The 19338-nt window shown below is 46.1% G+C and overlaps 1 protein-coding gene across 2 annotated transcripts in view; it reads right to left on the bottom strand.

The window, feature by feature from the left end:
* The window catches only part of SNX33 (sorting nexin 33), a 233216-nt gene extending 216080 nt beyond the window's left edge, over positions 1-17136 (bottom strand). Inside the window, exon 1 of one of the 2 annotated variants that reach the window (XM_069624561.1) lies at positions 16007-17136. The gene's annotated coding sequence lies outside the window, so the exon portion shown is untranslated. The remainder of the gene's footprint in view (positions 1-16006) is intronic. The other variant, XM_069624562.1, reaches the window with a different exon arrangement.
* Positions 17137-19338: the final 2202 nt, after the last annotated feature.

The raw sequence follows: 19338 nt of genomic DNA, 5'->3' as shown, positions 1-19338 counted from the left end.
GGCAAACTTTGCTAGAGGGCTGGGACGAAATAGCTACTGCTCTGCAGGAGTACAGGGAGTAGTAGTCTCTAAACCGCCTAAATAGCCTCAAACTACTACTAAGCCAGTGGCGATTCTGATCACAAAGGTGAAACCGGCACAGAAAACAGATATATCTGCTTTGCCTCTTTTGGTAACATGGGCCTAGAGCAGGCTAGATCTTCAAGAGTGGTGTGAGCGGATAGATCTTCAAGAGTGGTGCGCGCTGATGAGTCGCAACACAAAACAGCAATAGTACGGTGGTGTCAAAATAAAAGAAAGATCAATCAAGGTTCTATAATATTAGGCATATTAATTAAAAACAATGTGCACAACTATTTAAAAACACCAAAGACTGTGCTGGGCATGAACGATAACAGCTTTTTAAAGGGGAAATCTAGGCCCAGTCCTGTCTAAGTTAAAGGGTGATGAGGGATCTTGGTCTACTTTACTGCTATCTATGGGTTGGAGGCTAAAAGCTACTCTCAGGTCTCCAATTTGGGAAAATCTGAATATCCTGGAAATTTAAAAACTTGGAATCCTATCCTGCTTGATCAAAAAGGGTATACTGAAATTGGGAGACACTATTGTTCAGAGCAACTGGTGACATTCCAATATTTAAGCAAAATGTTTACTCTACGGATGGGCGAATTTTATGCCTAGAATGCACTACATAAACAGTTGAGGTGGGAGTTTGACATTACCAAATTTAAGCCCCTTAAAATAAACGCATTAAACGAGGAACTAGAGGAAAAATCTATTACGATTCTGTACCAAACAAATAACAGTTCACATACACACCATTAACCAATTGAAGAGAGAGAAATGGGCGTTTGCTTTAGAGAACCTCAAGGAGGAAAACTGGACTGAGGTCTTAATGTCTGCGAAAGAATTGGACATCAGCAGTAAACTATGAATGGTTCATTACAAAAGTCTTCATGGAGAGTACTTTTCAAGGACATGTCATGACAAAAAGAGGCAGACTCACAACTTAAAATGCCTTCGATTTAAGAACGGCGGAGGCAAGTTTTAGCTTTCGGCATGGGGTAGTCCTACAATATAACCCTTTGGGGAAAGGGTATTCACAACTCTACCCCAAGTCTCAGAACACCCGATACTGAAGTACCCCAGACTGGTCCTCCAACAAATTTGTGGGGGAAATGACATAACGACTCATGATGAAATAAATTCATGTCAACTTCGTTGGTTGTGGCTGAGAGAGACATTGGGCTTCACTACGACCCTGCCAGTCTGGAAAGAACGGTGGTGGTAAAACCACCACCACCGTTCTTTCCGGACCGGCTGATTAAGAGTCCTGCAGGTAGGAGGCGTCACTCCCGCCAGGTCTGACCTGGCGGGTTTAACACCACCCGCCTGCAGGCGGACATGGAAACACCGGCTCCGTCATAGACGGAACCAGTGTTTCCATTGTCCCCATACCCATGAGTCCTATGGGAATAGGGACTTACACAATTCCGCCTCCGAAATTCCCAGGTCACCGGGGTCGTAATGCCCCGGTGATTCCGGGAATCACGGAGGCGGAATGGTAATACGAGTCTGGCGGTAACCTGCTGGTTTTTCCGGCTCGGTTACCGCCGGACTCGTAATGAGGCCCATTACCTCCAAGTGGGATGCGAGTGATTGCCTTTGATTCTCATGTGGAGGGAGGAGGTGAAGTGGTGCCATTAGTTGGAGAAAATAATATAAACACCAAGAAAATGTCCAGATAAATAACAAAATCTCGGAGGAATGTGGTCATTTGGCTGAGAGAAGAAATCTTAGAGTAATGGTTTAGAAGAGTGAAGAAGTAGCTAACTAGCATTGCAATTGTCTGGACACCTCATTTTCCACCCCGATAGTGGGATGAGGGAGAGCATCAGTGTGTTTATTTTGTACTGGTTCATTGTTGTGTTTCCATATATTTTATTTACTAAGTTATACTATGAAATCAAGAGAATTCATTAATATAAAAAAGGGAGGTAGATCAACCACGGTTTAGGTGAAGTCTGAGGTCACAATGCATTGTCAAGAGCTCTGTGTCCCGGGAGAAAGTCCACCTTCATGGGGTTCAGAAAATGTTTCCTCTACAGAAGACTGTAGTTGTTGCTGACAATGTTCTCAGTCATTTTGGCAATGTTGGGGAGATTAAAAATGGAATGATAGTACATCAAATCCTCAGGGTTTAAACGGGTCTGCTTGAGGATCCGCGTTATCACACCCATTTTAAAGTTGGAGGAATTCTACCAAATTGTGGTATTAGTTGGAGATCTTCATGTAGCTTCTGCTACTGGTAGCGAAAGTAGCAGTTCAACTTTTTCGGGGGACATGTATGGTGGGAGGTGGGGAGATGGATGGTGGAGGGGAGATGCAGAACATTTGCTAGAACGGTCTATATCAAAAAGTCAGATGTTCCAAGAAGCGACCTAACGTGTGAGCGAAGGAGAGGAGAGGTTAGTGGTATAAATTGAGAACATGGGCTGGTTGTGTTTATTTTACTACTTCAATTGCATTTTCTCTACGAAGAGCAAAGTTACTTTAGCACACAGAACCAGAGAAGAAGCCATTTCTTGCAATAAAGCACTGGGAGGTTTTAGTTCATGGACTACTTTGTAAAGTTCCTGGTATATTCGGATTAATGTTAATTTAGCTAACACAACGTTTTTGTAAATGTTAGCTGTGTTAGTTGTGTTTACCTTATAAAAAACACAAAAGAGCCACCTCTGCAAGAGAAACACAGACAATCCAGACTTTTATGAGAAAAGGCACGCTGGGTGGATTAGCTGGGGTGTTCAGGCAGAAGACTTCAGCAGCAATGTCGAGGTTCATTTATATGTTCTCGGTGCTCAACAGCATAAAGTCGGACTTCTAGGTGCTTCTATTGCAATCAGTACGATTTGGTTGAGTCAGCCTTTCGAGATGGTCGAAGCAATGGCTTCCAACAGTTGTGTTGCTGGTGAAAAAATGCTTCTGCTGGATTGAGTTGGCGTTGCAGATGGGTCAGCAGGAGAGTGGTATATACTGTATTCCTAACAGAGTTCCTGTGCATTCTCCATATTCTGACAGTCAAGGATGAATCAAGTATGGAGGGGGTTTCCTCTGATTATCGAGGCAAAATGTTATGATGAAATGTTACGGGGATTGGTCCAAAGTAAGCCTCTTGACAGGGGTCTAGTACAGGTTTCTGTAACAAGTGTCCATTGCTTTCTGAAATCATACCCAGAGTGCCTTTTCTGGAGGATGTTAGATGGGATAGGAAGCTGTAGAACACCCTAGCAGAAACCAAAATCACTCGCTCAGTGTACCTCTCTCCTGTTTACTCCAACTCCCCTTCCCATGTTTTCTGACTTCAAAGGCACTCTGTTGATCAGCCGCCTGGTATGAGAGTGTGTTTGTTTTGTCAGTGCTGCTTTTGAAGCACTGATTCCCAAAGAATCTTCTGGTGAGGGCTCCCATGCCCTGGCAGGAAGCTGTTGCCCTTCCTCCAGGAGGAACAAAAGTCAGCTTCTAGGCCAATTGACCCATGTGGTTCTTGTGGAGACATTCAGGCCAGACAGAAAATACACGTCATCCTGTCATGGCTGAGCACTATTATCCAGGCTGACACAGGTATGAGGTCAAATTGTTTGGCTGCATAATTGTGTGACTCTAGTAGCCACCATGCCATAACCAGGCATGGCTTACATATACAATTTAACATGCCACCAGGCTGACTATGACACACAATTATTAAGATAGGTGAGCTCCACCCAGGAGATGCCACGACAAATGTGTTAACATGCGCATTTCCCTACAGAAGGTCAAGATATTCTCCCGGAGGTGTTTTAGGCAAATCCGGTGTTCATAGAAGAAGTATTTCGTACAGGCAAACCCATTTTGGAAACTGCATATTTACAGACACGAACAGTGATAGACAAAAATCATGGGTTTCTGTTCATATAATTGGATATTTTTACTGGTCTAATTCATGTCTTTTTATTCATTTGCTTATACAATATGCGCTTCATGTGGCACGTTTAAGTTACTAACACCACATGGTCACGTGTATGATTTTGATTGATCAGGTCTAGCAAAATCTACTAGCCCACTAACATTGGTGAGTAGTTTTTATGAAGGGCGAGTACCATTTTCACGATACTCGACCTTGCTGGCGAGTATATGGATGCTAGAAACATATTTTCATTTACTGCAAACACACTCTGTTTACAGTAAATGGCAAATACAAGTTTCACTGTGCATGCTTGACAGCAGTGCACTAAATATGAAGTGTGCTAATGGCAACATGCATCATTTTACAAAAAACAGTGGTAAATATTTTGTCACCAGTCACCGTGGGGCAAGTGCAATTCTCTTAGATTGAGTATGTGAACTAAGGAACTAGCCCTGAAGGTCTAGTGGGATTTTAAAGAATTTGCAAGGCTTGTTTATGAACTTAATTTTAATGACACCCTTGTATCTCATTGAGCCCTGAAGAAGAGCTAGGCTTGAAACACGTGTTGGCTCAAAGGGCATAAATCTAACTCATGCTACCACCACCTTTGTATCAACCATTTCTTGAAGAATTCTGAAGTATCGATTTGCATTGAATGGGTAGAGCAATGTTAGGAACACAGTCCTTTTGTTCTTCTTTTCATTAGTGTTTACCTATGGGGACATTAGGGGAGCACCTCAGATTCTAGGTTCTTCTGCGACCCCTGCACCTTTGTAACCCTAACAACAAGCACAAGAATTGTGACGGTTTCCCGATCTTACAATTATTATGCTTTGAATCAGAGGTGCAGACAATTTAAAAACCATCTATTCCTACTGCAACTTTGCATTCCATCAGCTGACAAGAATATACATTTGACCTTGCACCTGTCTTGGTGACACTACAGTTCAGGTAAAAGGAGTTTCAGGACACTGTCTCAGCAAAGGCACTTGATTGTACTAGAATTCTGGCAGGGAGCATTTACGAAAAGGAGGTCTGTTTAGCAGACCTCCCTTTCTGAAACAAAATTACTTGCATCCTTTTTTTCAATCTAATTTTTTTTATTAACTACAGGCTATTCTGGCCCTCATCAGCAGGCATTCTGTCACAGTGGGCCAAAGAAATAAAGTTCAAGCAGGAGTTTAACACATAGCCCGCCAAAGACAACAAGAGTGAAAAAGGTTTTGGTTGAGTGGTCGGTAAGTGAGGCCAAAGGTCAATCCTGCACACCATAGCAGTGGTTTTGATAAACATTTGGAGTTTAATATCATGTGTGTCGAGGGCCCCAAAGTTTTTCAGCCTTGTGACATCAGGTGAAGCTATTGTAGCTATTGGGGTAAGGGGATAAAGGAAGGATACAGAAGGGGAAAGGTTGTGTAGCATTATCAGCAGAGAGGTACAGTACAAAACCATAATATACCCACAAATTACAGACTGATCACCACAGTCCCCTTCCTCCTGAAAATCCTCGACAGGGGGCCTACCTCCAGATACAGGAACACCTCGAAAATAAGAACTTACTGGGCCTCCATCAATCTGGCTTTAGACCTGGACACAGCACTGAAACAGCCTTGATGGATCTAAAAACACAAATGGATAACATAAAGGACACAGGTAATCTAGCCCTCCTACTACTTCTTGACTTATCGGCTGCCTTCAACTTGGTAGATCACAAAGTCCTATACAACCACCTCACGGCAGCAGCCCATTTCTCTGACAAAGCGACAGCGTGGATACAGTCATTTCTGGATAATAGAACTACTAGAGTGTTCTCACCTACTGCATCGGCAGAACCAGCACTAGTCACACGCAGAGTCCCCCAGGGCTCTTGTGTATGCCCGACGCTATACAATATTTTTACAAAGCCCCTCTTCGATGATCTGGATCATTTGGGTGTCTCCTACACTAACTACGCGGATGACACCCGAATTCTCATCCCCATCACTGGCGACTACAACATAGACTCAAAACTCCTGAACGACATATACTCGGTCATACAAGCTGGATGGCAAAACATGGACTCTGTCTTTACGATGACAAGACAGAGTTACTCCTTATAGGATCCCAAACGAGACTCAACAGATTATATAGTTCAACTTGTTCATTATTGACGGAAATAACATAAAAGTCTCTAGGGAAGTAAAAACGTAGGCATATACCCTGGCTCTTCACTACCATTGACTAAACAAGTAGACGTGACTGCCTCAACTACAGCTTATACATGTAAATTAATTAATGCTTGCAGACCGTTCTTATCCACATCCAATTGCATTACCACAGCTAGGGCACTTCTCCTCTCTAAATTAGGCTATTGTAATGCCCTCTACCTGAGAACCAACAGAACTTTAAAAAGCTGCAAATATTACAAAATAACGCACTTAGATCGGCACTGAACTTCCCGAGATCCCACCATGTTTCGGAGCTGGGACGTAGCGTTCACTGGCTCTCAATCGACTAAAAACAAATCTCCATCACCCATAAATGTCTCGCTAACCTAGCACCTAAGTACCTGTGCAACAAATTCTCACAAAACATCTCAGACCGTCCAACTAGATCATCACAACAATACTGCCTTAAAATCCCTTGGGTTCTAGCAGCTAAAAAGTAAAACACCTTGCCTGTATCCTTAAGACTCGAACCAACCTTCACTAACTTCACAAAAAATGCAAAAATGTGGCTTACTTCACAGGAACTGCAATTATGTGCTCCTAGTGTATCCTCAACTGTCCTTTCTGCACCTGCCTAATTGCCGCATTTCAATACCTGTATTGCTTTAACTGTATGTAAATGATGTAACATTTGTATATTTAAGAAATGCGCCTAGAAACCTAAGGGTTTGGTGCATTATATAAATACAAATACAAATAAGATTTCAGCTCTAGGACCGCAGTGCCTGGCCTACCAAGTCCACCCATTTACGTGCTTATTTCAAGAGGTTGAAGTGAGCGGGAACTATTTCATTATTTACTGTTAACAGTTCTACTCATTTTTACAACCATTTTCACCATTCCAGAACTAAAGGTTACGATGGTAAAGCATGCCTCTTCATTTTACCGCTGAAATCTGTTTGAGCACACAATCACGAAGCCTGGAATGTTCCATGTGTTAAAATCGCGGCAAAAATGGCTGTGGACACAAAATATCGCAGCAAAAAGGCTGTGGTTTTGCCGCCTCAATCCATGTAAAGGATTCGGGGACACCCCCGCAAACCCTGGATCCATTATACCATTTAAGGGGAACAGGGGACACCCCTGCAACCCCTTAAATGGTGTAATGGCATACACCTTTAACTGGTCAAACCACATCATTTCTGCTGCGAATCTTTGTACAGGCAACATTTTTGCCGCAATTTTATCACTGCATACCGCCTGGAAGACATCTCCATCTTAAAGCATTTCTGTCTGGCTTCATTTTAGGCGGGGGAAGTGGGATGAGGTCCTACTAACATGAAGAAGGAATCTCTCTTCATGCCCAGTTTCCCCACGGGTTTTGGCAAGCTTATAACATGTTAAATGCTTAGTAGTTCAGTTCAGCGAGTAGAGGCAATATGTAGCTGTTAGAACTGACAGACTGACTGAGCAACAGAGGAAAAAAAATGAAAAAGAATTGAGAGGGGTCACCTTATTTTCCATATTACACGCACTTGACTGCCAAATTCTGTCGCCAACCCCTTAACATGTGTTGCGCTTTGCTTCCGCTTACCTCTGTTATATTCGCCTCCCTTCCTGCATGCGCAGTGACGTGATGCGCAATAAAGGGCCTGTGTCTGTGTCTCCCGCGCCGCGCACCAGAAGGCCCATAGATGCGGCCCACCTCGATCCCTCTCCTCGCCGGCAACACCGGCAGGAAAGACATGACACTGATGACGAGTGCATGAACCAACGCAAGGGCACAGTAATTGACACATGATTTTAGGCACACTACGATACCAATGATCGAGTTTTTGGAAACACGGTGGTGACACCGTCCCCCACATGTGGTGAAAGGACCAGCAATGGTTGCCACAAAGCACACATCATAAAAGCACTGCAGAACCAGAGACCAACACCTGGACTCTGGCAATGGGCTCCTCCTCATCTGGATTTTCCAATCAGTACACAGGCGTGCACAACAACACGGGCAATATGGCAACTGGTCTCTGCATGCCAAGGCCCAGCACTCTGGCAAGGATAGCTGCGTCACTAACACCGCCAACGCCGTCCCCTCGACATCATGTGGGTGCCACGGCTGCACTGGGGCCTTTCGACCCCTACACGGATCCGTCATCAGTGGGCCCTGCTGGATGCTGTGGATCTAAAAGATTGAAATGGCGATGGACTGCAAGGACATAACACCCAGAAAAATGAGATCATACCTCCTGCTTAACGTGGGCGACAACGTGCTGCACATTTATAACTCCTTAGTTATCAACGATGGTGCAGACATACACCAACTAGCCAAGGACACCCTCACATCACATTTCATGCCGCAGCTAAATCCGGATTATGAAACTTTCAATTTCTGCACCACAGTGCAAATCGAGGACGAGACACTTGATGCCTACCACACAAGGCTCAGGTACTAGTACTGTCATGCAAATTTGACAATGTTGAAAAAGAAATAAGGCGCCAGATCATCAATGGAATGTGCTCAGAGAAACTGCACAGAAAGATGCTGGGTGAAAAAGGCATCACACTAACCAGGATTCTCGAATATGGACGCCAGACGAAGCTGTGGCACACAAGAGCAGCACAAATGGACAACACACTACAGAAACTTCAACTGGCGCCAACTGCAGCAATAGCACAAATCTCCAACCGATAAGCACAGAAGAATGACTACAGTGAAACACAGCTCACTGAGGTGGTCACCAAGAATCCCGGGGCTAACCGAGTGTGGGTGGTGCAGAGGAGCATGTCACAAAAAGAGAAACTGCCTGGCGCAAGGAACCACGTGTGGAGCATGCGGCCAGAAGGACCACTATGCACGCATCTGCAGATCCTCAGGGCAGCCTCAACGCCCACAACGACAACAGGCCAAACCTTTCTCCAAGAAGAAAAACATGCGGATATGTGTCAAGTAGCAACGGAAGACAACTCGTCAACAAAGGAATTTGGGAACGAACATGGAGAGGCAGGGACGGCTGTGGGGACTGGATCACGGAAACGATGAGCCGAAAAAGAAAAGGAGAAGACCCAAATGCCCCGTAAACAAACAGGGTCAAGAGACACTAATGACTATTGACACAGGGGCATCAGTGAATGTAATGCCAACCACCATATTCGCGACCTTGTGTCCCCAACCAGAACTCAAGATAACAGAAACACTTCTATTCGCCTATGGCAGCAAGACACCACTCCCGGTAGAGGGACTGTGCAGAACCAAACTAAGCAGAGGCTAGATGACAATCAAATCAAAGATCTACGCTGTCAACGCTGGCATTGAAATCCTACTGTGCTGGCAGGCAGCTGAAGACCTAGGACTGATCAGGTTCATCTGTGATGTTGCAGATTCCACTGACGTCACCGACTTACTAGCCAAACACCCTGGCATCCTCAAAGGTATTGGATGCCTCAAAGGCAAGCTCATAAAACTACATATTGATCCTACAGTACAGCCCTGAGCAGTACGCCATAGGAGAACTCCATTCCACATGAGGGACCTGGTGCCAAAGGAGCAACAGGAACTTGAAAAGGCTGGCATCATCGAACATGTGACTGGCCCAACGCCCTGGGTATCACCAACGGTAGTCACGAAAAAGCCAAAACAATCAGGGAAGGTACAGATTTGCATAGACATGTGCCTACCCAACGCAGCAATTAAAAGGGAGTGGTACATCACCCCCACTCTAGATGAGATAATCACGGACCTCACTGGGTCGAAGATTTTTTCAACGATTGAACTCAGTGCTGGCTACCACCAATTGAATCTACACCGAGACTCGAGGTACATCACAACCTTCTCCACCCATCTGGGTCTGCAGCGGTATAAGAGGCTAAGCTTTGGAATATCCTCGGCGGCAGAGGTGTTCCAACAAGCTATTCAGGGAGTGATTCAAAGGATCCCCGGAGTACTGAATATCAGTGACGACATCCTCATCCACGTCAGCGACAGGCAGCCGCACATGCGTCGCCTAGAAATGGTGGTCAGCAGTCTGGAGACTGCACGCCTCATCATTCACTGGGACAAATGTGCATTTCTGAAAGAAGAGAACATTCTTCAGGTATGTTTTTAACAGCGAGGGAGTATCCGCTGACCCCCAAAGGGTAGCGACATAAAGGAGGCTTCCCCCACCGACAACACCCACGGAAGTATGCAGTTTCTTGGGAATGGCAACATAATGCGGCAGAGTCATTCCCAACATGGCGACCATGTTTGAATCGCTCAGAGAGCTCACCAGGTCAAACGTCAAATGGGACTGAATGCCAGGAAACTTTCGAGCGAATCAAGATGTCACTATCATCAGATGCAACAATGGCCTACTATGACACAACCCTGACGACAGAACTGTATGTGGATGCAAGCTTTGTTATTGGGCCATCCTTGTCTATCAGTCACAGACAGGGGAAACCAAGCCTATCGTGTACGCTTCCCGGGCCCTCACGCGTACCGAACAGCAGTATCCACACATCGAGAAGGAGGCAATAGCGGTACTCTGGGGCTGTTGACATTTCAACATCTACCTCTATGGACGGAAGTTCAGAGCATACACAAACCACAAGCCACTCATCCCGATCTTCACAAAGTCATCAGCACACCCTTCAGCCAGAATTGGGAAAAGGTTGCTCAACCTATAACATTATGAGTTCGAATTGGCCTACCAAGCAGGTACAGAAACCCGGCAGATTTTTTGTCCAGGCACCCAAGGGCTGGGATCCTGGGTGAAGACCACATCTGTCAAATACTACACACCAGGAATGCCCAGGGCAGTCAGCATTGATGACATTGTGGAGACCATACAAAATGACCCTTGTTGTGACATAGTGAAAAACATGATCATATCGGTGATTGGAAATCATTCCTATGCCACGTACACAACCGCACACGGGCACCAGAGACTTCCTCACCAGTATGTTCCTGGTACAACAGGAGCTGTCGGTCACCAGTGATGGGCTAATCCTGAGAGGCACCCGCATAGTCAACCCCAGTAGCCTACAGGACAGGATTGTCGCACTTGAACACGAAGGGTGCCAGGGAATGGTCAGGATGAAGGCCAGACTATGCCACTGAGTGTGGTTGCCTCACATAGACACCAAGATGGTGGAGACCGTTGCATCCTACCATCCATGCCAAATCACAGGGGCACCTCCAAACACTGAGCCAATTCAGTCGGCAGAGCGTGGATTGTCAAGGTGGGACAGCATCAGTATCGGTGCAAGAAGGGGCATACCTGCTGGTGGCTATTGACTACCACTCGCAGTACCCGGAAGTGGAGATCATATCCTCCACAGCGGCAGAGACCGTGATCCCAACACTCGAGAAGATGTTCGCCACACACAGACTGCTAAAACGCATCAGGAGTGACAATGGACTACCCTTCAAAGGGATGGAACTGAAAAAGTACATGGACAATCTACATATCAGACATCACCACATCAGGCTCAGGTGAATGGGGGTGTGGAGAGACTCATGAGGACCATCAATAAAGTGTTGCGCATTTCCAGATCCCACAACAGCCCCTGGAAAGTGGATCTGTACCGATGCTTACAGAACTACAGGGGGACGCCCCAGAGCTCCACAAACATCCCCCGCAGACCTCATGTATAGGACCATCACCATAGCAGCGGGGTGGAAGTTCTTGACAGCGACTGCACCAAAAGAAAAAGAGTCACTGCAAACAGTTGTATGAGTGACAGGAGACATGTGAGAAGATCCAAGCACAAGGTTGGAGATCACATACTGGTACAGCGAAACCCCACTAAGTCCAAGCTGGACACACGCTATGACTATGCACCCTGGACAGTGTTACGAATGGATGAAACAATGGTGACAGTGGCAAGAGAACAGCAGACAATTGCCAGGAACGCATCCAGGTTCAAGAGGGTGCCCTGACAGATGTGGACGGACAATCGCATGAGAACAATGAGCACTCACAGCACACCCTGAGCCACAGAAGCGAAGAAGACGCGACACAGAGCGGTGCACAGGTGATCCGCAAGAAGAAGGTGAGGGGGTGTATCCAGAAGATGGCAGTGAGCGGGATGGGGGGAGATAACCCAGAGACAATGCCCCGGCAGCGGCCCAGTAGGTACAACCTAACGGCAGCCCCGAAGGCTCCAGAGAGACTGAGACTGAGTGATGAGAGAAAAGGAAAGAGCATGCATCTCTGCCAGACTAGATTTGCACAGGGGATTTTCAGAGGTTTGTCGATTACTGGTAAATGTCTGTGTTCAGTTTTGTTTGTTGGGAAAAAGGAGGACAGTTCTATCCGCCTCACGTCCTGCATGCGCAGTGACGTGAAGCGTAATAAAGTGCCCGCCCTGCGGGCAGGCAGGCAGCCAATTCAAGGCATGATCTGTAAAAGGTGTGACGTGTGTTGTGTCTTCTGCGCAGCGCACCAGAAGGTCCATAGATGCGCCCCACCTCCATCCTCACCGCAGGAGAGACATTACAACCCCATTCCCCCATTGCGGTCACAGTCCCACTACTTTTTGTAATGAGGCTCCCAGTCTCTGCCTCTTTATTTCTCATTTCACTATCAATTTCCCCCTTTAGCCACAGAAATAAAGCAAAATAAGGACGCGTAGGACTACTTAGTTGTCTTCTGTCTATGCAATGCGCCAACAATGATGTGCACATCCAATTGAAGAAAAGAAACGACGTCTCCCAGAATGCACTAGTCCAATGAAACCCACGGTTGCAAAGAGGTGTCCGGGTGACAGGCATATGATGAACGTGGCTGTTTGTCAGATATCACCTAAAGGCCACGTGTTATCGTACTGTAACAAGGACTCCGTCCCCTGGCAGAACATGCTTCCAGGCCTGCGCTTTCCATTAACTATGGAATGTGTGCTGGGCGTTGCCTTGGTTCTCTTTAATATGTGATTACAATGGTTACACAGCAAACAAAGTGTTCCACAGTGATGAAGTGATGTGTTAAGTCTACATTGTTGGCAATCAATGTCTAGTTTTCAGTCACAACGCTTCGTACTGGAAGAACAAGGCAGAACTAGACTTAATAATTGGGTTGGGTAGGATTTATATGCCTTCAATACATATTTAGGTATGTCTCTATATATCTTTTACAACGTGTAAAATGCCCTTTGTAAAAGGTGACGAAAGGACACAGTTATAGGGTACAGTAATAGGTCCATTCTTAAAGGTGTAGTTTAGGATGACCCGATGCACATGTCGAGCCTGGACCTACAAATAATACAGAACTCTCAGGCCCCTCAGATAACGCACAAGCAGGTCAACCAGACTTTTTCCCCCTGGAATTCTGGGACTTGCAGTCCAAAATTTAAAAGACAACCGACAAAACAAGTCGGTGAATTCAAAAGGGGGAAAAACAGGACTGGTTGGCAATGGGAAACTTAAACGCTCTGAATAATTATACTTTGGGGGAGTTGTACTTGCGTTTAGATTTAAGTGACCCCATAAGACTTAAACACTTGTTAGTAAGGATTTGTTAAAAATAAAAATATTGACCCAGAAAACGTAGTTTCCATGGAGTCATCTGATGACCGTGAATTGCTTAGGGTCGGCGGGAATCGCAAGTAACATGGCCCGCTGACATCCACAAGAGGCGAACGTGGCAAAAAACTACTGCCAAATTACACCGCCCAGCCATGTTCCAGAAAACTACACACACACACATTCTAATTGGAGCCTTTTCAGTTTATGTCTAGACTGGGGTTGAACACCCCTGTACTTGTGTCTTCCCTGCCCCCAGCAGACTTGGGGCCAGCTCAATACTGAACCTTTTCATCTCAGGAGCAGGACTCCCCAAAGCACTTAATCCCTTAGGGGCCCAGCGAGAACGGGCCTATATTATTTGAGGGGCCTTGGCCTAAACCCAAGGAAACTCAGAATAACACTGGGAGGGTAAGGAGGGCAACCCGCGACAGAGAAAGAACAGAGCAGGGGGGACTTTAAAATTATCCCCATGTCCTCAAGGCTACCAGGTATAGGGTGTCAGAACACCCCTTCCTATGGAATAGGGCATCGGTGGCATAGGGGGGTCAGAACACCCCTTCCTATGGAATAGGGCATCTGTGGTATACGGGGTCAGAACACCACATATCAGGGCCAAAGTCCTAAGCGTGGGCCCGTTATGTTTCTTCTGTCGGATAAGGCTGCCTTAAAAGGGCCATTTTGGCTTTGCAGTTTGCGCAGCATCTCAAAGCGCTCAGAAGCAGCTGCAAGTCACCATGTTAGCTCTACATAAGCCACCAAACAATTTAGTGCACTTCATTCTTCACAAAATAGGAAGAATATTGCCCAAAAAATAAAAATGCTGTTAATAAGAAATTGAACTGCAGGCCAGGTAGTCTGCTCTCAGTGCACCTTTCCCTCACCCCTCACTCTCAGTGAGAATATACAATTTGCACGGTGGGCAAAAAGATATATAATATGCGGGTGTTTCCCATTCTAAAAGCTTGGCTGCAAGTGCCAAAATGCCATGAAAAAATGGCAGCCAAGCTTGTACAAACTAACATACAAGTGGAATATAGTCCATTTGAGCCAAGTCACACACTCCACAGCGCCCCTGGTAGCCATCACTGCAAGTTCACCTCCAGTTCCAAGCGACACCAGCAAGGCATTGTGGGTATGGAAATGAGCACAAATGCAAACCTTTTTCTCCAGGATATGGTCTTTGAGAGCAGTGCTACTTTATACATAGCTTAATCAACCCAATATCCTGGAGAAAAAGTTTGCATTTGGGCTAGCGTTCATACCCACAATGCCTTGCTGATGTGGCTCTGAACTGGAGGCAAACTTTCAGCAATAGCTACCTACTAAGTGGCGTTGTGGAATGTGTGACTTGGCTCAAATTGACTATTCTACTTTCATATTTAAGGTCAAAGGTTTTTTCCAAACCTTTTTAAACCCAGCATAACTATAACTAAAATGGAAATTTGGAGGTAAATCTCCCAGCTCTCCATCAAATTTTTGCAGAATTAGTACAGCAGTAATTCTGCTGAAAATACCCCATTGAGTCCTATGGACTCATAAGCATTGGGGATTTACACCGCTGCTTGTAATCCGCCAGTAATACCACCAGACGAAGTGGCTGTAACAGTAATACAGTTTGGTGGTATCTGGTCAGATTTACCGTCTAGATACCACCAACCTCGTAATCAGGCCTACTGAGCAGTCATTTTCACACGTTTAAATTTCAGAAGTCATTTACCATTTCATTTCAGACACAGGGGACCGTTCATTGTCGAGACAATGCTAGGGTTTTACCCAGGGTCCGCATGATCCAATGTCCTGGACAAGCTCGTCTCCCCAGGTTAAATGCAGAACTATTAAATGCGGAACTAAAACATCCAGAATGCATAGTAAACAGGGTTCTGAATAAGTAAATACACGGATTCAGTGGGCGGGGTAGGGAGCATGTTGTTTGCAGTCCTGCCCCACCCCTCCACAAAACATGGTACCAGTTATTTAGTGCGCAGTTACTCATTGTATGGTCCAGTTTCGGTCCTCTGGATGTTTTAGAGGACAATGATCCTTCATCCTTTGGCTAAGGATCATGGAAGTTGAAGTTCAAAACATCTGGAGGCGAGGGCCACATAATGACTAACCAGGATCAGTGCAATTCTATTAATGATAATCGGGACTACAACTCCCAAAAGGCAACTGCTTGGTAATGGAGAGACCGTAGCTAGGATCCCTAGGTCCCCCAGCAACTGCAGTATTTCGTCAATTTAAAAGGAACACGTGCATGCGCCTATTCCGAAAAAAAGTTACCTACAATTAAACAACAAAACGATGGCATCATCAGCCCCACCTCAGCAAAACCCATGCAGATCAGGAGATCCGATTACGAAATTCTCTCCGGTAAGAAGGAAATGGGAGAGCGAGAACACAACTCACCAGGGGACAGGCGGATCCCGTCTGGAAAACCAGATCAGTTGACTTCCAGGTCACCTTCTTGATCAACTACTTCCAAGCGTGTTTACAGACATTCGCGGGGGGGGGGGGGGGGGCGAACTTAACCATTTAAATGCCATGCCACGGACATCTTGAGCTCCAGCACTGTTTCCATGGATAGCAGCCTCAAAAAAGGGTGTTCAGGGCAAAAACAACAAAAACACGTGGATGCATGAACAAAAGTCACAACTCCTTCCTAATGATAGATTCATAAACGGCCCCCAAAAGTAATAATACAATATGTTCGCAGGCTGCTGTCCTGAGGAATGAGCAGAGAAAGACCCACAACACAAACGCACAGAGGTCCCCCCGGGGGTAAGAGATCCGGCAAAATATGCAATCCTTCTGTCCAGGGGGGAGGGGAACGCTGGGAAAACCTCAGGAATTCGGCAGAAAAAAAACTCTTGGGGGATACGCGTTGGGGCTATAAGAGGATGGGGCGAGATGGTCTGCGGCTGGGGGGATCTCTGCGTGTTGCTCCGCACAGACCCCTGGCTCGGTGCCCCCTCGCCCCCCCCCAGGTGGGGCTATTTTGGGACTTTCGTGAGGAATTCTTCTGCGGTCTACCTTCTGCATGTAGGACGCCTTCTTCCTCACACCATGTTAACCCAACACCAGCCGCCACCAATGGAGAGGGGAGTGGGGGTGCGGTTGCCGGTGCCCCACAGTCCTTGGAGACAACTCACAACAAAGCTCCAGGAGACGCTCCCGCTGCCCTCCACAGATTTGGTCTCTGCAGTCCCTGGAGACACGAGTGACAACAAAACAAAGTCACAAAAAGAGACCTGCAGTGGCCCCGATTGTCCAGAGGAACAAGCTCTTCAGGACCTCCCCTGCAAAGCTGGAAGAATGCACCATGAGTTCAGCCCACCACTGTCCCTCGGGGCGCAGGGTCTTCTGCTGAACTCAGCCCTCGGCCGGGGCTCCCGGTGCACGACATGGAGTCTACCCCGTGTCCTCCTGCTATCACGGGCTCCCCGTGTCCCCTCGCGGCCTTCTCCTGCCCCGGCGCTGTCACACAATGCACACAGCGCTTTCCATGACGCAAGTGCCAGGCTGAAACTTTGAAACCCCTTCAGGCAGGAGCAAGGGAAACAAAACACTCGTCCCTCCTCCCCCCGCCCTCCAGACTGCGACTCAGAGAAAGGCGACGGCTGCCGCCTAGCGGTACGAAGACTGCACAGCCAGCTCGGGCACACACACAGAATATACTCCTTTCATTGAATGCAGAAGCACGTTAGGTCACATACTATTAGCATCAATTAGGATTGTTTCTGTATGCATTCCTACAACATCATGCAATAATCACACAATTACATGTCTAATAATCATATTAGAAGCGGTGGCCCAAGAGGTTGGTGAGCCCGTTGTACCCTCCCCCATGTATGAGACGGAGGAACATTGGTTGAGTTTTGGCAATAAAAGGCTGTGGGATTTTATTGCACATCATTATCCACTAACACACCAAAACAATTATAATTATAATAACAATACATAATGTGTACTTTTGGGCATGAGGTCCAGAGGTTGCGCCCTCAGGCTCGTGCTGCCACACCTGGAATGGTAATCGGCTTTCCAGGTTCCCGCAAAAGTTGCTACCGACATCCCCTTTCCACCAGATTATCAGCTATTCCTCTGTAGAAATGTGCCATACCCTTTTCTGACAGGTGTGTCCCATCCCTGTGAAAACGTTCGGGTTTGATAGGGATATTTGCATTATGTGTGATGAAATGAAACACTCTGCTTGTGCAGAATCTTTCCATTTCTTTGCTCAATTTCTTCCTGGCTATATCCATGGCCTTCAATTAATTTGCCTCTAGTCCTGTTTTTCTGGGGAGAATGGCAGAATAAAAGATTTCTGTATCTTTCCAGTTGTGGGGCCTGCTAGAGAACAGCAGGCTTCTTCCAATAACTGTTCTCTTCCCATGGGGAGCAAATCATTGCCCCCCTAATTCCGTCCGATCCCTGAATGCTACTAGGTCTGCCAGTTTGTCATGAATGTCTGGCCATGTTAAACCTCTGTACCCCCACCATGAGGTAATGGTGTTTCTGAATGCCGTTCCCTCCTTTGTCTCCTCTGACCATCTCCCTGTTCTGAATATGAAAGAGTGTCCTACTATGCAGGCTGATATGAGGGGGCATCACAATCTGTTCGTGAAGAAAAACTTTAGAGTAGTTCCGGTCTTATGTACAGTTTGTAACATTCGGATTTCCATCCCCCTATTCCTTTTACTTGTTGTGCTCCCAACCCTCTTTGCTATGCAGTTGTTTCTGCACCTATTCTAAATGAATGGGTGCCAAATTATTTGGGGTCCCACCCAGCTTTACTTATGGCTTTCATCAGCACTGCTTTAAACTGGAAAAGACTAAGGGCGCATGCGTCCCTATGGATCAAAAACCGCCCCCCTACCAGTGGGCGCTGTAACATATAATTGTTGGCAGTGCACACTGGGCAATTGTTGGTATCATCTATACAATAGATATTCATCACCTTTTGCAGCCTGTTTTGGATTTCTGTACTTCAATGGTGATTTTGTCAGGCCTTACCCTTATGCCCATCATCGATAAACCATCACTGGATTTCGCGCTTAAAGCTATGAGTTCGCTTACCCTGAAAGCCCCGAAATATGCTATGGAAAATGTTATTTTAAATAATATTGCCTCAAAAGAATGTGAGCATATCCCTTCCAGCAGGCTTGTTAATATTGTCAGCTTGTGAACATCTAAAGGGTGCCTTTTATCTTTCTGCGGCCCCTCAGTTTCCCCCAGCCTTTGAGGGCATATGGAATTAAAGAGCTCCTGGTCTGATCCGACCCTCCCTGTATTTTAGCAAAATAAGCCACTGCTGTTGAATGTTTTTTTGCCCCTTCCTGTTTTACTCCCAGCTTGTAAGCCCAAATCAAAAATGTATGAATATCTTCTGTCGTTATTAATTCAACATGCGCTAAACCTGTAAACTTCAGTACCGTTTTCAGACACTTACTATATTGTGCTGTGGTGTATGCCACCAGAGCCGTTTGGCCAGATCTAAAAGTAACTCTGTTCCAAGGTCTGTATTTTCCGTTGGCAGTGCACAGCTACTTTCACCCGTGTTTGAGGTGTATGATGTTGATGGCTGCGCATCCCGGCCTGGCCGTACGGCATTGATGCTGTTTTTATCAATTTTTCAGAATATCCCAGCAGTCCTTTGGGATATTTGTCATCTCTTTTTGGGCATTTGGGGCCATTTGGCGATATGTTGACCACTGAAAATGAGATAAAGCATCAGAAATGTT

The sequence above is a fragment of the Ambystoma mexicanum genome, chromosome 11 (assembly GCF_040938575.1).
Source record: "Ambystoma mexicanum isolate Mex_15411 chromosome 11, UKY_AmexF1_1, whole genome shotgun sequence".
NCBI lineage: Eukaryota > Metazoa > Chordata > Amphibia > Caudata > Ambystomatidae > Ambystoma > Ambystoma mexicanum.
The sequence above is the reverse complement of the archived record's forward strand: the minus strand, read 5'-3'. Positions and strand labels throughout refer to the sequence as shown.